Source organism: Nelumbo lutea, chromosome 4 (assembly GCF_056320005.1).
Source record: "Nelumbo lutea isolate HS-2025 chromosome 4, American lotus-T2T, whole genome shotgun sequence".
Classification (NCBI taxonomy): Eukaryota; Viridiplantae; Streptophyta; class Magnoliopsida; order Proteales; family Nelumbonaceae; genus Nelumbo; species Nelumbo lutea.
In genome coordinates, this window is record NC_142687.1 from 53,016,735 (window position 1) to 53,036,513 (window position 19,779).

A 19,779-nucleotide genomic window follows, 5' to 3' on the forward strand; every position below is an offset into this window, starting at 1 on the left:
GTGTATGCAACTTTCCTCCCTTGGTAACCGTGCACAAGCTCCCAGGTGAGCGGAGTTATTCCTTTCTAGATCTGCCGCATCCTCGGATAAATGTAGTAATATCACGGGGCCCACAATGCACGACGAATGCCAAAAGCCCACTTTTGCACCGTTCCCATTCAGTAATGACGGTCGTGCCGCAAATGGTCCGAGTATCCGGCACGTTGTTTCCAGTTGTCTCGCCGAAACAACATATGGAATTTGCAAATAGTATATCAAAAATAAAATATTAATAAAATTGGGGTGCAACACGCGGACTTCCCAAGAGGTCACCCATCCTAGTACTACTCTCGCCCAAGCACGCTTAACTTCGGAGTTCTGATGGGATCCGGTGCATTAGTGCTGGTATGATCGCACCCGTTTGCTTCTTGTTCGCTTTAATCTTTATGCACTCACTATCTTGCTCCCCTCCATTACTTCTTTCAGACTTGAAAAAACGGTGTATGCAACTTTCCTCCCTTGGTAACCGTGCACAAGCTCCCAGGTGAGCGGAGTTATTCCTTTCTAGATCTGCCGCATCCTCGGATAAATGTAGTAATATCAAGGGGCCCACAATGCACGACGAATGCCAAAAGCCCAGTTTTGCACCGTTCCCATTCAGTAATGACGGTCGTGCCGCAAATGGTCCGAGTATCTCGCACGTTGTTTCCAGTTGTCTCGCCGAAACAACATATGGAATTTGCAAATAGTATATCAAAAATAAAATATTAATAAAATTGGGGTGCAACACGAGGACTTCCCAGGAGGTCACCCATCCTAGTACTACTCTCGCCCAAGCACGCTTAACTTCGGAGTTCTGATGTGATACGGTGCATTAGTGCTGGTATGATCGCACCCGTTTTCTTCTTGTTCGCTTTAATCTTTATGCACTCACTATCTTGCTCCCCTCCATTAATTCTTTCAGACTTGAAAAAACGGTGTATGCAACTTTCCTCCCTTGGTAACCGTGCACAAGCTCCCAGGTGAGCGGAGTTATTCTTTTCTAGATCTGCCGCATCCCCGGATAAATGTAGTAATATCGCGGGGCCCACAATGCACGACGAATGCCAAAAGCCCGGTTTTGCACCGTTCCCATTCAGTAATGACGGTCGTTCCGCAAATGGTCCGAGTATCCGGCACGTTGTTTCCAGTTGTGTCGCCGAAACGACATATGGAATTTGCAAATAGTATATCAAAAATAAAATATTAATAAAATTGGGGTGCAACACGAGGACTTCCCAGGAGGTCAACCATCCTAGTACTACTCTCGCCCAAGCACGCTTAACTTCGGAGTTCTGATGGGATCCGGTGCATTAGTGCTGGTATGATCGCACCCGTTTGCTTCTTGTTCGCTTTAATCTTTATGCACTCACTATCTTGCTCCCCTCCATTAATTCTTTCAGACTTGAAAAAACGGTGTATGCAACTTTCCTCCCTTGGTAACCGTGCACAAGCTCCCAGGTGAGCGGAGTTATTCCTTTCTAGATCTGTCGCTGCCCCGGATAAATGTAGTAATATCGCGGGGCCCACAATGCACTACGAATGCCAAAAGACCGGTTTTGCACCGTTCCCATTCAGTAATGAAGGTCGTGTCGCAAATGGTCCGAGTATCCGGCACGTTGTTTCCAGTTGTCTCGCCGAAACGACATATGGAATTTGCAAATAGTATATCAAAAATAAAATATTAATAAAATTGGGGTGCAACACGAGGACTTCCCAGGATGTCACCCATCCTAGTACTACTCTCGCCCAAGCACGCTTAACTTCGGAGTTCTGATGGGATCCGGTGCATTAGTGCTGGTATGATCGCACCCGTTTTCTTCTTGTTCGCTTTAATCTTTATGCACTCACTATCTTGCTCCCTTCCATTAATTCTTTCAGACTTGAAAAAACGGTGTATGCAACTTTCCTCCCTTGGTAACCGTGCACAAGCTCCCAGGTGAGCGGAGTTATTCCTTTCTAGATCTGCCGCATCCCCGGATAAATGTAGTAATATCACGGGGCCCACAATGCACGACGAATGCCAAAAGCCCAGTTTTGCACCGTTCCCATTCAGTAATGATGGTCGTGCCTCGCACGTTGTTTCCAGTTGTCTCGCCGAAACGACATATGGAATTTGCAAATAGTATATCAAAAATAAAATATTAATAAAATTGGGGTGCAACACGAGGACTTCCCAGGAGGTCACCCATCCTAGTACTACTCTCGCCCAAGCACGCTTAACTTCGGAGTTCTGATGGGATACGGTGCATTAGTGCTGGTATGATCGCACCCGTTTTCTTCTTGTTCGCTTTAATCTTTATGCACTCACTATCTTGCTCCCCTCCATTAATTCTTTCAGACTTGAAAAAACGGTGTATGCAACTTTCCTCCCTTGGTAACCGTGCACAAGCTCCCAGGTGAGCGGAGTTATTCCTTTCTAGATCTGCCGCATCCTCGGATAAATGTAGTAATATCACGGGGCCCACAATGCACGACGAATGCCAAAAGCCCAGTTTTGCACCGTTCCCATTCAGTAATGACGGTCGTGCCGCAAATGGTCCGAGTATCTCGCACGTTGTTTCCAGTTGTCTCGCCGAAACAACATATGGAATTTGCAAATAGTATATCAAAAATAAAATATTAATAAAATTGGCGTGCAACACGAGGACTTCCCAGGAGGTCACCCATCCTAGTACTACTCTCGCCCAAGCACGCTTAACTTCGGAGTTCTGATGGGATCCGGTGCATTAGTGCTGGTATGATCGCACCCGTTTGCTTCTTGTTCGCTTTAATCTTTATGCACTAACTATCTTGCTCCCCTCCATTAATTCTTTCAGACTTGAAAAAACGGTGTATGCAACTTTCCTCCCTTGGTAACCGTGCACAAGCTCCCAGGTGAGCGGAGTTATTCCTTTCTAGATCTGCCGCATCCCCGGATAAATGTAGTAATATCGCGGGGCCCACAATGCACGACGAATGCCAAAAGCCCGGTTTTGCACCGTTCCCATTCAGTAATGACGGTCGTGCCGCAAATGGTCCGAGTATCCGGCACGTTGTTTCCAGTTGTCTCGCCGAAACGACATATGGAATTTGCAAATAGTATATCAAAAATAAAATATTAATAAAATTGGGGTGCAACACGAGGACTTCCCAGGAGGTCACCCATCCTAGTACTACTCTCGCCCAAGCACGCTTAACTTCGGAGTTCTGATGGGATCCGGTGCATTAGTGCTGGTATGATCGCACCCGTTTGCTTCTTGTTCGCTTTAATCTTTATGCACTCACTATCTTGCTCCCCTCCATTAATTCTTTCAGACTTGAAAAAACGGTGTATGCAACTTTCCTCCCTTGGTAACCGTGCACAAGCTCCCAGGTGAGCGGAGTTATTCCTTTCTAGATCTGCCGCATCCCCGGATAAATGTAGTAATATCACGGGGCCCACAATGCACGACGAATGCCAAAAGCCCGGTTTTGCACCGTTCCCATTCAGTAATGACGGTCGTGCCGCAAATGGTCCGAGTATCCGGCACGTTGTTTCCAGTTGTCTCGCCGAAACGACATATGGAATTTGCAAATAGTATATCAAAAATAAAATATTAATAAAATTGGGGTGCAACACGAGGACTTCCCAGGAGGTCACCCATCCTAGTACTACTCTCGCCCAAGCACGCTTAACTTCGGAGTTCTGATGGGATCCGGTGCATTAGTGCTGGTATGATCGCACCCGTTTTCTTCTTGTTCGCTTTAATCTTTATGCACTCACTATCTTGCTCCCCTCCATTAATTCTTTCAGACTTGAAAAAACGGTGTATGCAACTTTCCACCCTTGGTAACCGTGCACAAGCTCCCAGGTGAGCGGAGTTATTCCTTTCTAGATCTGCCGCATCCTCGGATAAATGTAGTAATATCACGGGGCCCACAATGCACGACGAATGCCAAAAGCCCAGTTTTGCACCGTTCCCATTCAGTAATGACGGTCGTGCCGCAAATGGTCCGAGTATCTCGCACGTTGTTTCCAGTTGTCTCGCCGAAACAACATATGGAATTTGCAAATAGTATATCAAAAATAAAATATTAATAAAATTGGGGTGCAACACGAGGACTTCCCAGGAGGTCACACATCCTAGTACTACTCTCGCCCAAGCACGCTTAACTTCGGAGTTCTGATGGGATCCGGTGCATTAGTGCTGGTATGATCGCACCCGTTTTCTTCTTGTTCGCTTTAATCTTTATGCACTCACTATCTTGCTCCCCTCCATTAATTCTTTCAGACTTGAAAAAACGGTGTATGCAACTTTCCTCCCTTGGTAACCGTGCACAAGCTCCCAGGTGAGCGGAGTTATTCCTTTCTAGATCTGCCGCATCCTCGGATAAATGTAGTAATATCACGGGGCCCACAATGCACGACGAATGCCAAAAGCCCGGTTTTGCACCGTTCCCATTCAGTAATGACAGTCGTTCCGCAAATGGTCCGAGTATCCGGCACGTTGTTTCCTGTTGTCTCGCCGAAACGACATATGGAATTTGCAAATAGTATATCAAAAATAAAATATTAATAAAATTGGGGTGCAACACGAGGACTTCCCAGGAGGTCACCCATCCTAATACTACTCTCGCCCAAGCACGCTTAACTTCGGAGTTCTGATGGGATCCGGTGCATTAGTGCTGGTATGATCGCACCCGTTTTCTTCTTGTTCGCTTTAAACTTTATGCACTCACTATCTTGCTCCCCTCCATTAATTCTTTCAGACTTGAAAAAACGGTGTATGCAACTTTCCTCCCTTGGTAACCGTGCACAAGCTCCCAGGTGAGCGGAGTTATTCCTTTCTAGATCTGCCGCATCCTCGGATAAATGTAGTAATATCACGGGGCCCACAATGCACGACGAATGCCAAAAGCCCAGTTTTGCACCGTTCCCATTCAGTAATGACGGTCGTGCCGCAAATGGTCCGAGTATCTCGCACGTTGTTTCCAGTTGTCTCGCCGAAACAACATATGGAATTTGCAAATAGTATATCAAAAATAAAATATTAATAAAATTGGGGTGCAACACGAGGACTTCCCAGGAGGTCACACATCCTAGTACTACTCTCGCCCAAGCACGCTTAACTTCGGAGTTCTGATGGGATCCGGTGCATTAGTGCTGGTATGATCGCACCCGTTTGCTTCTTGTTCGCTTTAATCTTTATGCACTCACTATCTTGCTCCCCTCCATTAATTCTTTCAGACTTGAAAAAACGGTGTATGCAACTTTCCTCCCTTGGTAACCGTGCACAAGCTCCCAGGTGAGCGGAGTTATTCCTTTCTAGATCTGCCGCATCCTCGGATAAATGTAGTAATATCACGGGGCCCACAATGCACGACGAATGCCAAAAGCCCAGTTTTGCACCGTTCCCATTCAGTAATGACAGTCGTTCCGCAAATGGTCCGAGTATCCGGCACGTTGTTTCCAGTTGTCTCGCCGAAACGACATATGGAATTTGCAAATAGTATATCAAAAATAAAATATTAATAAAATTGGGGTGCAACACGAGGACTTCCCAGGAGGTCACCCATCCTAGTACTACTCTCGCCCAAGCACGCTTAACTTCGGAGTACTGATGGGATACGGTGCATTAGTGCTGGTATGATCGCACCCGTTTTCTTCTTGTTCGCTTTAATCTTTATGCACTCACTATCTTGCTCCCCTCCATTAATTCTTTCAGACTTGAAAAAACGGTGTATGCAACTTTCCTCCCTTGGTAACCGTGCACAAGCTCCCAGGTGAGCGGAGTTATTCCTTTCTAGATCTGCCGCATCCCCGGATAAATGTAGTAATATCGCGGGGCCCACAATGCACGACGAATGCCAAAAGCCCGCTTTTGCACCGTTCCCATTCAGTAATGACGGTCGTGCCGCAAATGGTCCGAGTATCCGGCACGTTGTTTCCAGTTGTCTCGCCGAAACGACATATGGAATTTGCAAATAGTATATCAAAAATAAAATATTAATAAAATTGGGGTGCAACACGAGGACTTCCCAGGAGGTCACCCATCCTAGTACTACTCTCGCCCAAGCACGCTTAACTTCGGAGTTCTGATGGGATCCGGTGCATTAGTGCTGGTATGATCGCACCCGTTTTCTTCTTGTTCGCTTTAATCTTTATGCACTCACTATCTTGCTCCCCTCCATTAATTCTTTCAGACTTGAAAAAACGGTGTATGCAACTTTCCTCCCTTGGTAACCGTGCACAAGCTCCCAGGTGAGCGGAGTTATTCCTTTCTAGATCTGCCGCATCCTCGGATAAATGTAGTAATATCACGGGGCCCACAATGCACGACGAATGCCAAAAGCCCAGTTTTGCACCGTTCCCATTCAGTAATGACGGTCGTGCCGCAAATGGTCCGAGTATCTCGCACGTTGTTTCCAGTTGTCTCGCCGAAACAACATATGGAATTTGCAAATAGTATATCAAAAATAAAATATTAATAAAATTGGGGTGCAACACGAGGACTTCCCAGGAGGTCACCCATCCTAATACTACTCTCGCCCAAGCACGCTTAACTTCGGAGTTCTGATGGGATCCGGTGCATTAGTGCTGGTATGATCGCACCCGTTTGCTTCTTGTTCGCTTTAATCTTTATGCACTCACTATCTTGCTCCCCTCCATTAATTCTTTCAGACTTGAAAAAACGGTGTATGCAACTTTCCTCCCTTGGTAACCGTGCACAAGCTCCCAGGTGAGCGGAGTTATTCCTTTCTAGATCTGCCGCATCCTCGGATAAATGTAGTAATATCACGGGGCCCACAATGCACGACGAATGCCAAAAGCCCAGTTTTGCACCGTTCCCATTCAGTAATGACGGTCGTGCCGCAAATGGTCCGAGTATCTCGCACGTTGTTTCCAGTTGTCTCGCCGAAACAACATATGGAATTTGCAAATAGTATATCAAAAATAAAATATTAATAAAATTGGGGTGCAACACGAGGACTTCCCAGGAGGTCACCCATCCTAGTACTACTCTCGCCCAAGCACGCTTAACTTCGGAGTTCTGATGGGATACGGTGCATTAGTGCTGGTATGATCGCACCCGTTTTCTTCTTGTTCGCTTTAATCTTTATGCACTCACTATCTTGCTCCCCTCCATTAATTCTTTCAGACTTGAAAAAACGGTGTATGCAACTTTCCTCCCTTGGTAACCGTGCACAAGCTCCCAGGTGAGCGGAGTTATTCCTTTCTAGATCTGCCGCATCCTCGGATAAATGTAGTAATATCACGGGGCCCACAATGCACGACGAATGCCAAAAGCCCAGTTTTGCACCGTTCCCATTCAGTAATGACGGTCGTGCCGCAAATGGTCCGAGTATCTCGCACGTTGTTTCCAGTTGTCTCGCCGAAACAACATATGGAATTTGCAAATAGTATATCAAAAATAAAATATTAATAAAATTGGGGTGCAACACGAGGACTTCCCAGGAGGTCACCCATCCTAGTACTACTCTCGCCCAAGCACGCTTAACTTCGGAGTTCTGATGGGATCCGGTGCATTAGTGCTGGTATGATCGCACCCGTTTGCTTCTTGTTCGCTTTAATCTTTATGCACTCACTATCTTGCTCCCCTCCATTACTTCTTTCAGACTTGAAAAAACGGTGTATGCAACTTTCCTCCCTTGGTAACCGTGCACAAGCTCCCAGGTGAGCGGAGTTATTCCTTTCTAGATCTGCCGCATCCTCGGATAAATGTAGTAATATCACGGGGCCCACAATGCACGACGAATGCCAAAAGCCCAGTTTTGCACCGTTCCCATTCAGTAATGACGGTCGTGCCGCAAATGGTCCGAGTATCTCGCACGTTGTTTCCAGTTGTCTCGCCGAAACAACATATGGAATTTGCAAATAGTATATCAAAAATAAAATATTAATAAAATTGGGGTGCAACACGAGGACTTCCCAGGAGGTCACCCATCCTAGTACTACTCTCGCCCAAGCACGCTTAACTTCGGAGTTCTGATGTGATACGGTGCATTAGTGCTGGTATGATCGCACCCGTTTTCTTCTTGTTCGCTTTAATCTTTATGCACTCACTATCTTGCTCCCCTCCATTAATTCTTTCAGACTTGAAAAAACGGTGTATGCAACTTTCCTCCCTTGGTAACCGTGCACAAGCTCCCAGGTGAGCGGAGTTATTCTTTTCTAGATCTGCCGCATCCCCGGATAAATGTAGTAATATCGCGGGGCCCACAATGCACGACGAATGCCAAAAGCCCGGTTTTGCACCGTTCCCATTCAGTAATGACGGTCGTTCCGCAAATGGTCCGAGTATCCGGCACGTTGTTTCCAGTTGTGTCGCCGAAACGACATATGGAATTTGCAAATAGTATATCAAAAATAAAATATTAATAAAATTGGGGTGCAACAAGAGGACTTCCCAGGATGTCACCCATCCTAGTACTACTCTCGCCCAAGCACGCTTAACTTCGGAGTTCTGATGGGATCCGGTGCATTAGTGCTGGTATGATCGCACCCGTTTTCTTCTTGTTCGCTTTAATCTTTATGCACTCACTATCTTGCTCCCTTCCATTAATTCTTTCAGACTTGAAAAAACGGTGTATGCAACTTTCCTCCCTTGGTAACCGTGCACAAGCTCCCAGGTGAGCGGAGTTATTCCTTTCTAGATCTGCCGCATCCCCGGATAAATGTAGTAATATCACGGGGCCCACAATGCACGACGAATGCCAAAAGCCCAGTTTTGCACCGTTCCCATTCAGTAATGACGGTCGTGCCTCGCACGTTGTTTCCAGTTGTCTCGCCGAAACGACATATGGAATTTGCAAATAGTATATCAAAAATAAAATATTAATAAAATTGGGGTGCAACACGAGGACTTCCCAGGAGGTCACCCATCCTAGTACTACTCTCGCCCAAGCACGCTTAACTTCGGAGTACTGATGGGATACGGTGCATTAGTGCTGGTATGATCGCACCCGTTTTCTTCTTGTTCGCTTTAATCTTTATGCACTCACTATCTTGCTCCCCTCCATTAATTCTTTCAGACTTGAAAAAACGGTGTATGCAACTTTCCTCCCTTGGTAACCGTGCACAAGCTCCCAGGTGAGCGGAGTTATTCCTTTCTAGATCTGCCGCATCCCCGAATAAATGTAGTAATATCACGGGGCCCACAATGCACGACGAATGCCAAAAGCCCGCTTTTGCACCGTTCCCATTCAGTAATGACGGTCGTTCCGCAAATGGTCCGAGTATCCGGCACGTTGTTTCCAGTTGTCTCGCCGAAACGACATATGGAATTTGCAAATAGTATATCAAAAATAAAATATTAATAAAATTGGGGTGCAACACGAGGACTTCCCAGGAGGTCACCCATCCTAGTACTACTCTCGCCCAAGCACGCTTAACTTCGGAGTTCTGATGGGATCCGGTGCATTAGTGCTGGTATGATCGCACCCGTTTGCTTCTTGTTCGCTTTAATCTTTATGCACTCACTATCTTGCTCCCCTCCATTAATTCTTTCAGACTTGAAAAAACGGTGTATGCAACTTTCCTCCCTTGGTAACCGTGCACAAGCTCCCAGGTGAGCGGAGTTATTCCTTTCTAGATCTGCCGCATCCTCGGATAAATGTAGTAATATCACGGGGCCCACAATGCACGACGAATGCCAAAAGCCCGGTTTTGCACCGTTCCCATTCAGTAATGACAGTCGTGCCGCAAATGGTCCGAGTATCCCGCACGTTGTTTCCAGTTGTCTCGCCGAAACGACATATGGAATTTGCAAATAGTATATCAAAAATAAAATATTAATAAAATTGGGGTGCAACACGAGGACTTCCCAGGAGGTCACCCATCCTAGTACTACTCTCGCCCAAGCACGCTTAACTTCGGAGTTCTGATGGGATCCGGTGCATTAGTGCTGGTATGATCGCACCCGTTTTCTTCTTGTTCGCTTTAATCTTTATGCACTCACTATCTTGCTCCCCTCCATTAATTCTTTCAGACTTGAAAAAACGGTGTATGCAACTTTCCTCCCTTGGTAACCGTGCACAAGCTCCCAGGTGAGCGGAGTTATTCCTTTCTAGATCTGCCGCATCCCCGGATAAATGTAGTAATATCACGGGGCCCACAATGCACGACGAATGCCAAAAGCCCGGTTTTGCACCGTTCCCATTCAGTAATGACGGTCGTGCCGCAAATGGTCCGAGTATCCGGCACGTTGTTTCCAGTTGTCTCGCCGAAACGACATATGGAATTTGCAAATAGTATATCAAAAATAAAATATTAATAAAATTGGGGTGCAACACGAGGACTTCCCAGGAGGTCACCCATCCTAGTACTACTCTCGCCCAAGCACGCTTAACTTCGGAGTTCTGATGGGATCCGGTGCATTAGTGCTGGTATGATCGCACCCGTTTTCTTCTTGTTCGCTTTAATCTTTATGCACTCACTATCTTGCTCCCCTCCATTAATTCTTTCAGACTTGAAAAAACGGTGTATGCAACTTTCCACCCTTGGTAACCGTGCACAAGCTCCCAGGTGAGCGGAGTTATTCCTTTCTAGATCTGCCGCATCCTCGGATAAATGTAGTAATATCACGGGGCCCACAATGCACGACGAATGCCAAAAGCCCAGTTTTGCACCGTTCCCATTCAGTAATGACGGTCGTGCCGCAAATGGTCCGAGTATCTCGCACGTTGTTTCCAGTTGTCTCGCCGAAACAACATATGGAATTTGCAAATAGTATATCAAAAATAAAATATTAATAAAATTGGGGTGCAACACGAGGACTTCCCAGGAGGTCACCCATCCTAGTACTACTCTCGCCCAAGCACGCTTAACTTCGGAGTTCTGATGGGATCCGGTGCATTAGTGCTGGTATGATCGCACCCGTTTGCTTCTTGTTCGCTTTAATCTTTATGCACTCACTATCTTGCTCCCCTCCATTAATTCTTTCAGACTTGAAAAAACGGTGTATGCAACTTTCCTCCCTTGGTAACCGTGCACAAGCTCCCAGGTGAGCGGAGTTATTCCTTTCTAGATCTGCCGCATCCTCGGATAAATGTAGTAATATCACGGGGCCCACAATGCACGACGAATGCCAAAAGCCCGGTTTTGCACCGTTCCCATTCAGTAATGACGGTCGTGCCGCAAATGGTCCGAGTATCCGGCACGTTGTTTCCAGTTGTCTCGCCGAAACGACATATGGAATTTGCAAATAGTATATCAAAAATAAAATATTAATAAAATTGGGGTGCAACACGAGGACTTCCCAGGAGGTCACCCATCCTAGTACTACTCTCGCCCAAGCACGCTTAACTTCGGAGTTCTGATGGGATCCGGTGCATTAGTGCTGGTATGATCGCACCCGTTTTCTTCTTGTTCGCTTTAAACTTTATGCACTCACTATCTTGCTCCCCTCCATTAATTCTTTCAGACTTGAAAAAACGGTGTATGCAACTTTCCACCCTTGGTAACCGTGCACAAGCTCCCAGGTGAGCGGAGTTATTCCTTTCTAGATCTGCCGCATCCTCGGATAAATGTAGTAATATCACGGGGCCCACAATGCACGACGAATGCCAAAAGCCCAGTTTTGCACCGTTCCCATTCAGTAATGACGGTCGTGCCGCAAATGGTCCGAGTATCTCGCACGTTGTTTCCAGTTGTCTCGCCGAAACAACATATGGAATTTGCAAATAGTATATCAAAAATAAAATATTAATAAAATTGGGGTGCAACACGAGGACTTCCCAGGAGGTCACCCATCCTAGTACTACTCTCGCCCAAGCACGCTTAACTTCGGAGTTCTGATGGGATCCGGTGCATTAGTGCTGGTATGATCGCACCCGTTTGCTTCTTGTTCGCTTTAATCTTTATGCACTCACTATCTTGCTCCCCTCCATTAATTCTTTCAGACTTGAAAAAACGGTGTATGCAACTTTCCTCCCTTGGTAACCGTGCACAAGCTCCCAGGTGAGCGGAGTTATTCCTTTCTAGATCTGCCGCATCCTCGGATAAATGTAGTAATATCACGGGGCCCACAATGCACGACGAATGCCAAAAGCCCGGTTTTGCACCGTTCCCATTCAGTAATGACGGTCGTGCCGCAAATGGTCCGAGTATCCGGCACGTTGTTTCCTGTTGTCTCGCCGAAACGACATATGGAATTTGCAAATAGTATATCAAAAATAAAATATTAATAAAATTGGGGTGCAACACGAGGACTTCCCAGGAGGTCACCCATCCTAGTACTACTCTCGCCCAAGCACGCTTAACTTCGGAGTTCTGATGGGATACGGTGCATTAGTGCTGGTATGATCGCACCCGTTTTCTTCTTGTTCGCTTTAATCTTTATGCACTCACTATCTTGCTCCCCTCCATTAATTCTTTCAGACTTGAAAAAACGGTGTATGCAACTTTCCTCCCTTGGTAACCGTGCACAAGCTCCCAGGTGAGCGGAGTTATTCCTTTCTAGATCTGCCGCATCCCCGGATAAATGTAGTAATATCACGGGGCCCACAATGCACGACGAATGCCAAAAGCCCGCTTTTGCACCGTTCCCATTCAGTAATGACGGTCGTGCCGCAAATGGTCCGAGTATCCGGCACGTTGTTTCCAGTTGTCTCGCCGAAACGACATATGGAATTTGCAAATAGTATATCAAAAATAAAATATTAATAAAATTGGGGTGCAACACGAGGACTTCCCAGGAGGTCACCCATCCTAGTACTACTCTCGCCCAAGCACGCTTAACTTCGGAGTTCTGATGGGATCCGGTGCATTAGTGCTGGTATGATCGCACCCGTTTTCTTCTTGTTCGCTTTAATCTTTATGCACTCACTATCTTGCTCCCCTCCATTAATTCTTTCAGACTTGAAAAAACGGTGTATGCAACTTTCCTCCCTTGGTAACCGTGCACAAGCTCCCAGGTGAGCGGAGTTATTCCTTTCTAGATCTGCCGCATCCTCGGATAAATGTAGTAATATCACGGGGCCCACAATGCACGACGAATGCCAAAAGCCCAGTTTTGCACCGTTCCCATTCAGTAATGACGGTCGTGCCGCAAATGGTCCGAGTATCTCGCACGTTGTTTCCAGTTGTCTCGCCGAAACAACATATGGAATTTGCAAATAGTATATCAAAAATAAAATATTAATAAAATTGGGGTGCAACACGAGGACTTCCCAGGAGGTCACCCATCCTAATACTACTCTCGCCCAAGCACGCTTAACTTCGGAGTTCTGATGGGATCCGGTGCATTAGTGCTGGTATGATCGCACCCGTTTGCTTCTTGTTCGCTTTAATCTTTATGCACTCACTATCTTGCTCCCCTCCATTAATTCTTTCAGACTTGAAAAAACGGTGTATGCAACTTTCCTCCCTTGGTAACCGTGCACAAGCTCCCAGGTGAGCGGAGTTATTCCTTTCTAGATCTGCCGCATCCTCGGATAAATGTAGTAATATCACGGGGCCCACAATGCACGACGAATGCCAAAAGCCCAGTTTTGCACCGTTCCCATTCAGTAATGACGGTCGTGCCGCAAATGGTCCGAGTATCTCGCACGTTGTTTCCAGTTGTCTCGCCGAAACAACATATGGAATTTGCAAATAGTATATCAAAAATAAAATATTAATAAAATTGGGGTGCAACACGAGGACTTCCCAGGAGGTCACCCATCCTAGTACTACTCTCGCCCAAGCACGCTTAACTTCGGAGTTCTGATGGGATACGGTGCATTAGTGCTGGTATGATCGCACCCGTTTTCTTCTTGTTCGCTTTAATCTTTATGCACTCACTATCTTGCTCCCCTCCATTAATTCTTTCAGACTTGAAAAAACGGTGTATGCAACTTTCCTCCCTTGGTAACCGTGCACAAGCTCCCAGGTGAGCGGAGTTATTCCTTTCTAGATCTGCCGCATCCTCGGATAAATGTAGTAATATCACGGGGCCCACAATGCACGACGAATGCCAAAAGCCCGGTTTTGCACCGTTCCCATTCAGTAATGACGGTCGTGCCGCAAATGGTCCGAGTATCCGGCACGTTGTTTCCAGTTGTCTCGCCGAAACGACATATGGAATTTGCAAATAGTATATCAAAAATAAAATATTAATAAAATTGGGGTGCAACACGAGGACTTCCCAGGAGGTCACCCATCCTAGTACTACTCTCGCCCAAGCACGCTTAACTTCGGAGTTCTGATGGGATACGGTGCATTAGTGCTGGTATGATCGCACCCGTTTTCTTCTTGTTCGCTTTAATCTTTATGCACTCACTATCTTGCTCCCCTCCATTAATTCTTTCAGACTTGAAAAAACGGTGTATGCAACTTTCCTCCCTTGGTAACCGTGCACAAGCTCCCAGGTGAGCGGAGTTATTCCTTTCTAGATCTGCCGCATCCCCGGATAAATGTAGTAATATCACGGGGCCCACAATGCACGACGAATGCCAAAAGCCCGGTTTTGCACCGTTCCCATTCAGTAATGACGGTCGTGCCGCAAATGGTCCGAGTATCCCGCACGTTGTTTCCAGTTGTCTCGCCGAAACGACATATGGAATTTGCAAATAGTATATCAAAAATAAAATATTAATAAAATTGGGGTGCAACACGAGGACTTCCCAGGAGGTCACCCATCCTAGTACTACTCTCGCCCAAGCACGCTTAACTTCGGAGTTCTGATGGGATCCGGTGCATTAGTGCTGGTATGATCGCACCCGTTTTCTTCTTGTTCGCTTTAATCTTTATGCACTCACTATCTTGCTCCCCTCCATTAATTCTTTCAGACTTGAAAAAACGGTGTATGCAACTTTCCTCCCTTGGTAACCGTGCACAAGCTCCCAGGTGAGCGGAGTTATTCCTTTCTAGATCTGCCGCATCCTCGGATAAATGTAGTAATATCACGGGGCCCACAATGCACGACGAATGCCAAAAGCCCAGTTTTGCACCGTTCCCATTCAGTAATGACGGTCGTGCCGCAAATGGTCCGAGTATCTCGCACGTTGTTTCCAGTTGTCTCGCCGAAACAACATATGGAATTTGCAAATAGTATATCAAAAATAAAATATTAATAAAATTGGGGTGCAACACGAGGACTTCCCAGGAGGTCACCCATCCTAATACTACTCTCGCCCAAGCACGCTTAACTTCGGAGTTCTGATGGGATCCGGTGCATTAGTGCTGGTATGATCGCACCCGTTTGCTTCTTGTTCGCTTTAATCTTTATGCACTCACTATCTTGCTCCCCTCCATTACTTCTTTCAGACTTGAAAAAACGGTGTATGCAACTTTCCTCCCTTGGTAACCGTGCACAAGCTCCCAGGTGAGCGGAGTTATTCCTTTCTAGATCTGCCGCATCCTCGGATAAATGTAGTAATATCACGGGGCCCACAATGCACGACGAATGCCAAAAGCCCAGTTTTGCACCGTTCCCATTCAGTAATGACGGTCGTGCCGCAAATGGTCCGAGTATCTCGCACGTTGTTTCCAGTTGTCTCGCCGAAACAACATATGGAATTTGCAAATAGTATATCAAAAATAAAATATTAATAAAATTGGGGTGCAACACGAGGACTTCCCAGGAGGTCACCCATCCTAGTACTACTCTCGCCCAAGCACGCTTAACTTCGGAGTTCTGATGGGATACGGTGCATTAGTGCTGGTATGATCGCACCCGTTTTCTTCTTGTTCGCTTTAATCTTTATGCACTCACTATCTTGCTCCCCTCCATTAATTCTTTCAGACTTGAAAAAACGGTGTATGCAACTTTCCTCCCTTGGTAACCGTGCACAAGCTCCCAGGTGAGCGGAGTTATTCTTTTCTAGATCTGCCGCATCCCCGGATAAATGTAGTAATATCGCGGGGCCCACAATGCACGACGAATGCCAAAAGCCCGGTTTTGCACCGTTCCCATTCAGTAATGACGGTCGTTCCGCAAATGGTCCGAGTATCCGGCACGTTGTTTCCAGTTGTGTCGCCGAAACGACATATGGAATTTGCAAATAGTATATCAAAAATAAAATATTAATAAAATTGGGGTGCAACACGAGGACTTCCCAGGAGGTCAACCATCCTAGTACTACTCTCGCCCAAGCACGCTTAACTTCGGAGTTCTGATGGGATCCGGTGCATTAGTGCTGGTATGATCGCACCCGTTTGCTTCTTGTTCGCTTTAATCTTTATGCACTCACTATCTTGCTCCCCTCCATTAATTCTTTCAGACTTGAAAAAACGGTGTATGCAACTTTCCTCCCTTGGTAACCGTGCACAAGCTCCCAGGTGAGCGGAGTTATTCCTTTCTAGATCTGTCGCTGCCCCGGATAAATGTAGTAATATCGTGGGGCCCACAATGCACTACGAATGCCAAAAGACCGGTTTTGCACCGTTCCCATTCAGTAATGAAGGTCGTGTCGCAAATGGTCCGAGTATCCGGCACGTTGTTTCCAGTTGTCTCGCCGAAACGACATATGGAATTTGCAAATAGTATATCAAAAATAAAATATTAATAAAATTGGGGTGCAACACGAGGACTTCCCAGGATGTCACCCATCCTAGTACTACTCTCGCCCAAGCACGCTTAACTTCGGAGTTCTGATGGGATCCGGTGCATTAGTGCTGGTATGATCGCACCCGTTTTCTTCTTGTTCGCTTTAATCTTTATGCACTCACTATCTTGCTCCCTTCCATTAATTCTTTCAGACTTGAAAAAACGGTGTATGCAACTTTCCTCCCTTGGTAACCGTGCACAAGCTCCCAGGTGAGCGGAGTTATTCCTTTCTAGATCTGCCGCATCCCCGGATAAATGTAGTAATATCACGGGGCCCACAATGCACGACGAATGCCAAAAGCCCAGTTTTGCACCGTTCCCATTCAGTAATGATGGTCGTGCCTCGCACGTTGTTTCCTGTTGTCTCGCCGAAACGACATATGGAATTTGCAAATAGTATATCAAAAATAAAATATTAATAAAATTGGGGTGCAACACGAGGACTTCCCAGGAGGTCACCCATCCTAGTACTACTCTCGCCCAAGCACGCTTAACTTCGGAGTTCTGATGGGATACGGTGCATTAGTGCTGGTATGATCGCACCCGTTTTCTTCTTGTTCGCTTTAATCTTTATGCACTCACTATCTTGCTCCCCTCCATTAATTCTTTCAGACTTGAAAAAACGGTGTATGCAACTTTCCACCCTTGGTAACCGTGCACAAGCTCCCAGGTGAGCGGAGTTATTCCTTTCTAGATCTGCCGCATCCTCGGATAAATGTAGTAATATCACGGGGCCCACAATGCACGACGAATGCCAAAAGCCTAGTTTTGCACCGTTCCCATTCAGTAATGACGGTCGTGCCGCAAATGGTCCGAGTATCTCGCACGTTGTTTCCAGTTGTCTCGCCGAAACAACATATGGAATTTGCAAATAGTATATCAAAAATAAAATATTAATAAAATTGGGGTGCAACACGAGGACTTCCCAGGAGGTCACCCATCCTAATACTACTCTCGCCCAAGCACGCTTAACTTCGGAGTTCTGATGGGATCCGGTGCATTAGTGCTGGTATGATCGCACCCGTTTTCTTTTTGTTCGCTTTAATCTTTATGCACTCACTATCTTGCTCCCCTCCATTAATTCTTTCAGACTTGAAAAAACGGTGTATGCAACTTTCCTCCCTTGGTAACCGTGCACAAGCTCCCAGGTGAGCGGAGTTATTCCATTCTAGATCTGCCGCATCCTCGGATAAATGTAGTAATATCACGGGGCCCACAATGCACGACGAATGCCAAAAGCCCAGTTTTGCACCGTTCCCATTCAGTAATGACGGTCGTGCCGCAAATGGTCCGAGTATCCGGCACGTTGTTTCCAGTTGTCTCGCCGAAACAACATATGGAATTTGCAAATAGTATATCAAAAATAAAATATTAATAAAATTGGGGTGCAACACGCGGACTTCCCAGGAGGTCACCCATCCTAATACTACTCTCGCCCAAGCACGCTTAACTTCGGAGTTCTGATGGGATCCGGTGCATTAGTGCTGGTATGATCGCACCCGTTTGCTTCTTGTTCGCTTTAATCTTTATGCACTCACTATCTTGCTCCCCTCCATTACATCTTTCAGACTTGAAAAAACGGTGTATGCAACTTTCCTCCCTTGGTAACCGTGCACAAGCTCCCAGGTGAGCGGAGTTATTCCTTTCTATATCTGCCGCATCCTCGGATAAATGTAGTAATATCACGGGGCCCACAATGCACGACGAATGCCAAAAGCCCAGTTTTGCACCGTTCCCATTCAGTAATGACGGTCGTGCCGCAAATGGTCCGAGTATCTCGCACGTTGTTTCCAGTTGTCTCGCCGAAACAACATATGGAATTTGCAAATAGTATATCAAAAATAAAATATTAATAAAATTGGGGTGCAACACGAGGACTTCCCAGGAGGTCACCCATCCTAGTACTACTCTCGCCCAAGCACGCTTAACTTCGGAGTTCTGATGGGATACGGTGCATTAGTGCTGGTATGATCGCACCCGTTTTCTTCTTGTTCGCTTTAATCTTTATGCACTCACTATCTTGCTCCCCTCCATTAATTCTTTCAGACTTGAAAAAACGGTGTATGCAACTTTCCTCCCTTGGTAACCGTGCACAAGCTCCCAGGTGAGCGGAGTTATTCTTTTCTAGATCTGCCGCATCCCCGGATAAATGTAGTAATATCGCGGGGCCCACAATGCACGACGAATGCCAAAAGCCCGGTTTTGCACCGTTCCCAGTCAGTAATGACGGTCGTTCCGCAAATGGTCCGAGTATCCGGCACGTTGTTTCCAGTTGTGTCGCCGAAACGACATATGGAATTTGCAAATAGTATATCAAAAATAAAATATTAATAAAATTGGGGTGCAACACGAGGACTTCCCAGGAGGTCACCCATCCTAGTACTACTCTCGCCCAAGCACGCTTAACTTCGGAGTTCTGATGGGATCCGGTGCATTAGTGCTGGTATGATCGCACCCGTTTGCTTCTTGTTCGCTTTAATCTTTATGCACTCACTATCTTGCTCCCCTCCATTAATTCTTTCAGACTTGAAAAAACGGTGTATGCAACTTTCCTCCCTTGGTAACCGTGCACAAGCTCCCAGGTGAGCGGAGTTATTCCTTTCTAGATCTGTCGCTGCCCCGGATAAATGTAGTAATATCGTGGGGCCCACAATGCACTACGAATGCCAAAAGACCGGTTTTGCACCGTTCCCATTCAGTAATGAAGGTCGTGTCGCAAATGGTCCGAGTATCCGGCACGTTGTTTCCAGTTGTCTCGCCGAAACGACATATGGAATTTGCAAATAGTATATCAAAAATAAAATATTAATAAAATTGGGGTGCAACACGAGGACTCCCAGGATGTCACCCATCCTAGTACTACTCTCGCCCAAGCACGCTTAACTTCGGAGTTCTGATGGGATCCGGTGCATTAGTGCTGGTATGATCGCACCCGTTTTCTTCTTGTTCGCTTTAATCTTTATGCACTCACTATCTTGCTCCCTTCCATTAATTCTTTCAGACTTGAAAAAACGGTGTATGCAACTTTCCTCCCTTGGTAACCGTGCACAAGCTCCCAGGTGAGCGGAGTTATTCCTTTCTAGATCTGCCGCATCCCCGGATAAATGTAGTAATATCACGGGGCCCACAATGCACGACGAATGCCAAAAGCCCAGTTTTGCACCGTTCCCATTCAGTAATGATGGTCGTGCCTCGCACGTTGTTTCCAGTTGTCTCGCCGAAACGACATATGGAATTTGCAAATAGTATA

The 19,779-nt window shown here is 46.3% G+C and overlaps 41 non-coding genes across 41 annotated transcripts; all 41 read right to left on the reverse strand.

Moving 5' to 3' along the window:
* Window positions 1-279: 279 nt before the first annotated feature.
* LOC148860226 (5S ribosomal RNA) lies at window positions 280-398 on the reverse strand. The gene has a single exon (XR_016095661.1). It is a non-coding gene; the product is annotated as a 5S ribosomal RNA (ribosomal RNA).
* Window positions 399-757: 359 nt separating this feature from the next.
* On the reverse strand, window positions 758-876 carry LOC148860227 (5S ribosomal RNA). Its single transcript, XR_016097355.1, has one exon. It is a non-coding gene; the product is annotated as a 5S ribosomal RNA (ribosomal RNA).
* A 359-nt stretch (window positions 877-1,235) lies between these two features.
* On the reverse strand, window positions 1,236-1,354 carry LOC148860228 (5S ribosomal RNA). Its single transcript, XR_016095836.1, has one exon. It is a non-coding gene; the product is annotated as a 5S ribosomal RNA (ribosomal RNA).
* A 359-nt stretch (window positions 1,355-1,713) lies between these two features.
* Window positions 1,714-1,832, reverse strand: LOC148860229 (5S ribosomal RNA). The gene has a single exon (XR_016096685.1). It is a non-coding gene; the product is annotated as a 5S ribosomal RNA (ribosomal RNA).
* A 341-nt stretch (window positions 1,833-2,173) lies between these two features.
* On the reverse strand, window positions 2,174-2,292 carry LOC148860230 (5S ribosomal RNA). The gene has a single exon (XR_016096720.1). It is a non-coding gene; the product is annotated as a 5S ribosomal RNA (ribosomal RNA).
* A 359-nt stretch (window positions 2,293-2,651) lies between these two features.
* LOC148860231 (5S ribosomal RNA) lies at window positions 2,652-2,770 on the reverse strand. Its single transcript, XR_016096049.1, has one exon. It is a non-coding gene; the product is annotated as a 5S ribosomal RNA (ribosomal RNA).
* A 359-nt stretch (window positions 2,771-3,129) lies between these two features.
* LOC148860232 (5S ribosomal RNA) lies at window positions 3,130-3,248 on the reverse strand. Its single transcript, XR_016095571.1, has one exon. It is a non-coding gene; the product is annotated as a 5S ribosomal RNA (ribosomal RNA).
* A 359-nt stretch (window positions 3,249-3,607) lies between these two features.
* On the reverse strand, window positions 3,608-3,726 carry LOC148860233 (5S ribosomal RNA). The gene has a single exon (XR_016095572.1). It is a non-coding gene; the product is annotated as a 5S ribosomal RNA (ribosomal RNA).
* A 359-nt stretch (window positions 3,727-4,085) lies between these two features.
* Window positions 4,086-4,204, reverse strand: LOC148860234 (5S ribosomal RNA). The gene has a single exon (XR_016096632.1). It is a non-coding gene; the product is annotated as a 5S ribosomal RNA (ribosomal RNA).
* A 359-nt stretch (window positions 4,205-4,563) lies between these two features.
* LOC148860235 (5S ribosomal RNA) lies at window positions 4,564-4,682 on the reverse strand. Its single transcript, XR_016095882.1, has one exon. It is a non-coding gene; the product is annotated as a 5S ribosomal RNA (ribosomal RNA).
* A 359-nt stretch (window positions 4,683-5,041) lies between these two features.
* LOC148860236 (5S ribosomal RNA) lies at window positions 5,042-5,160 on the reverse strand. The gene has a single exon (XR_016096633.1). It is a non-coding gene; the product is annotated as a 5S ribosomal RNA (ribosomal RNA).
* Window positions 5,161-5,519: 359 nt separating this feature from the next.
* LOC148860237 (5S ribosomal RNA) lies at window positions 5,520-5,638 on the reverse strand. The gene has a single exon (XR_016097500.1). It is a non-coding gene; the product is annotated as a 5S ribosomal RNA (ribosomal RNA).
* A 359-nt stretch (window positions 5,639-5,997) lies between these two features.
* Window positions 5,998-6,116, reverse strand: LOC148860238 (5S ribosomal RNA). Its single transcript, XR_016095573.1, has one exon. It is a non-coding gene; the product is annotated as a 5S ribosomal RNA (ribosomal RNA).
* Window positions 6,117-6,475: 359 nt separating this feature from the next.
* Window positions 6,476-6,594, reverse strand: LOC148860239 (5S ribosomal RNA). The gene has a single exon (XR_016095883.1). It is a non-coding gene; the product is annotated as a 5S ribosomal RNA (ribosomal RNA).
* A 359-nt stretch (window positions 6,595-6,953) lies between these two features.
* Window positions 6,954-7,072, reverse strand: LOC148860240 (5S ribosomal RNA). The gene has a single exon (XR_016096721.1). It is a non-coding gene; the product is annotated as a 5S ribosomal RNA (ribosomal RNA).
* Window positions 7,073-7,431: 359 nt separating this feature from the next.
* On the reverse strand, window positions 7,432-7,550 carry LOC148860241 (5S ribosomal RNA). Its single transcript, XR_016095575.1, has one exon. It is a non-coding gene; the product is annotated as a 5S ribosomal RNA (ribosomal RNA).
* Window positions 7,551-7,909: 359 nt separating this feature from the next.
* On the reverse strand, window positions 7,910-8,028 carry LOC148860242 (5S ribosomal RNA). Its single transcript, XR_016097356.1, has one exon. It is a non-coding gene; the product is annotated as a 5S ribosomal RNA (ribosomal RNA).
* A 359-nt stretch (window positions 8,029-8,387) lies between these two features.
* Window positions 8,388-8,506, reverse strand: LOC148860243 (5S ribosomal RNA). Its single transcript, XR_016097735.1, has one exon. It is a non-coding gene; the product is annotated as a 5S ribosomal RNA (ribosomal RNA).
* Window positions 8,507-8,847: 341 nt separating this feature from the next.
* On the reverse strand, window positions 8,848-8,966 carry LOC148860244 (5S ribosomal RNA). Its single transcript, XR_016097501.1, has one exon. It is a non-coding gene; the product is annotated as a 5S ribosomal RNA (ribosomal RNA).
* Window positions 8,967-9,325: 359 nt separating this feature from the next.
* Window positions 9,326-9,444, reverse strand: LOC148860245 (5S ribosomal RNA). The gene has a single exon (XR_016095576.1). It is a non-coding gene; the product is annotated as a 5S ribosomal RNA (ribosomal RNA).
* Window positions 9,445-9,803: 359 nt separating this feature from the next.
* Window positions 9,804-9,922, reverse strand: LOC148860246 (5S ribosomal RNA). Its single transcript, XR_016095577.1, has one exon. It is a non-coding gene; the product is annotated as a 5S ribosomal RNA (ribosomal RNA).
* A 359-nt stretch (window positions 9,923-10,281) lies between these two features.
* On the reverse strand, window positions 10,282-10,400 carry LOC148860247 (5S ribosomal RNA). The gene has a single exon (XR_016095578.1). It is a non-coding gene; the product is annotated as a 5S ribosomal RNA (ribosomal RNA).
* A 359-nt stretch (window positions 10,401-10,759) lies between these two features.
* On the reverse strand, window positions 10,760-10,878 carry LOC148860248 (5S ribosomal RNA). Its single transcript, XR_016095579.1, has one exon. It is a non-coding gene; the product is annotated as a 5S ribosomal RNA (ribosomal RNA).
* Window positions 10,879-11,237: 359 nt separating this feature from the next.
* Window positions 11,238-11,356, reverse strand: LOC148860249 (5S ribosomal RNA). Its single transcript, XR_016095580.1, has one exon. It is a non-coding gene; the product is annotated as a 5S ribosomal RNA (ribosomal RNA).
* A 359-nt stretch (window positions 11,357-11,715) lies between these two features.
* Window positions 11,716-11,834, reverse strand: LOC148860250 (5S ribosomal RNA). Its single transcript, XR_016095581.1, has one exon. It is a non-coding gene; the product is annotated as a 5S ribosomal RNA (ribosomal RNA).
* Window positions 11,835-12,193: 359 nt separating this feature from the next.
* On the reverse strand, window positions 12,194-12,312 carry LOC148860251 (5S ribosomal RNA). Its single transcript, XR_016096724.1, has one exon. It is a non-coding gene; the product is annotated as a 5S ribosomal RNA (ribosomal RNA).
* Window positions 12,313-12,671: 359 nt separating this feature from the next.
* LOC148860252 (5S ribosomal RNA) lies at window positions 12,672-12,790 on the reverse strand. The gene has a single exon (XR_016095582.1). It is a non-coding gene; the product is annotated as a 5S ribosomal RNA (ribosomal RNA).
* Window positions 12,791-13,149: 359 nt separating this feature from the next.
* LOC148860253 (5S ribosomal RNA) lies at window positions 13,150-13,268 on the reverse strand. Its single transcript, XR_016095884.1, has one exon. It is a non-coding gene; the product is annotated as a 5S ribosomal RNA (ribosomal RNA).
* Window positions 13,269-13,627: 359 nt separating this feature from the next.
* On the reverse strand, window positions 13,628-13,746 carry LOC148860254 (5S ribosomal RNA). Its single transcript, XR_016096725.1, has one exon. It is a non-coding gene; the product is annotated as a 5S ribosomal RNA (ribosomal RNA).
* A 359-nt stretch (window positions 13,747-14,105) lies between these two features.
* On the reverse strand, window positions 14,106-14,224 carry LOC148860255 (5S ribosomal RNA). Its single transcript, XR_016096726.1, has one exon. It is a non-coding gene; the product is annotated as a 5S ribosomal RNA (ribosomal RNA).
* Window positions 14,225-14,583: 359 nt separating this feature from the next.
* LOC148860256 (5S ribosomal RNA) lies at window positions 14,584-14,702 on the reverse strand. The gene has a single exon (XR_016095583.1). It is a non-coding gene; the product is annotated as a 5S ribosomal RNA (ribosomal RNA).
* A 359-nt stretch (window positions 14,703-15,061) lies between these two features.
* On the reverse strand, window positions 15,062-15,180 carry LOC148860257 (5S ribosomal RNA). The gene has a single exon (XR_016095885.1). It is a non-coding gene; the product is annotated as a 5S ribosomal RNA (ribosomal RNA).
* Window positions 15,181-15,539: 359 nt separating this feature from the next.
* On the reverse strand, window positions 15,540-15,658 carry LOC148860258 (5S ribosomal RNA). The gene has a single exon (XR_016096727.1). It is a non-coding gene; the product is annotated as a 5S ribosomal RNA (ribosomal RNA).
* A 359-nt stretch (window positions 15,659-16,017) lies between these two features.
* On the reverse strand, window positions 16,018-16,136 carry LOC148860259 (5S ribosomal RNA). Its single transcript, XR_016095837.1, has one exon. It is a non-coding gene; the product is annotated as a 5S ribosomal RNA (ribosomal RNA).
* Window positions 16,137-16,495: 359 nt separating this feature from the next.
* Window positions 16,496-16,614, reverse strand: LOC148860260 (5S ribosomal RNA). Its single transcript, XR_016096687.1, has one exon. It is a non-coding gene; the product is annotated as a 5S ribosomal RNA (ribosomal RNA).
* Window positions 16,615-16,955: 341 nt separating this feature from the next.
* On the reverse strand, window positions 16,956-17,074 carry LOC148860261 (5S ribosomal RNA). Its single transcript, XR_016096728.1, has one exon. It is a non-coding gene; the product is annotated as a 5S ribosomal RNA (ribosomal RNA).
* A 359-nt stretch (window positions 17,075-17,433) lies between these two features.
* LOC148860262 (5S ribosomal RNA) lies at window positions 17,434-17,552 on the reverse strand. The gene has a single exon (XR_016095886.1). It is a non-coding gene; the product is annotated as a 5S ribosomal RNA (ribosomal RNA).
* Window positions 17,553-17,911: 359 nt separating this feature from the next.
* Window positions 17,912-18,030, reverse strand: LOC148860263 (5S ribosomal RNA). The gene has a single exon (XR_016096028.1). It is a non-coding gene; the product is annotated as a 5S ribosomal RNA (ribosomal RNA).
* Window positions 18,031-18,389: 359 nt separating this feature from the next.
* Window positions 18,390-18,508, reverse strand: LOC148860264 (5S ribosomal RNA). Its single transcript, XR_016096729.1, has one exon. It is a non-coding gene; the product is annotated as a 5S ribosomal RNA (ribosomal RNA).
* Window positions 18,509-18,867: 359 nt separating this feature from the next.
* Window positions 18,868-18,986, reverse strand: LOC148860265 (5S ribosomal RNA). Its single transcript, XR_016095584.1, has one exon. It is a non-coding gene; the product is annotated as a 5S ribosomal RNA (ribosomal RNA).
* A 359-nt stretch (window positions 18,987-19,345) lies between these two features.
* Window positions 19,346-19,463, reverse strand: LOC148860266 (5S ribosomal RNA). Its single transcript, XR_016096757.1, has one exon. It is a non-coding gene; the product is annotated as a 5S ribosomal RNA (ribosomal RNA).
* Window positions 19,464-19,779: the final 316 nt, after the last annotated feature.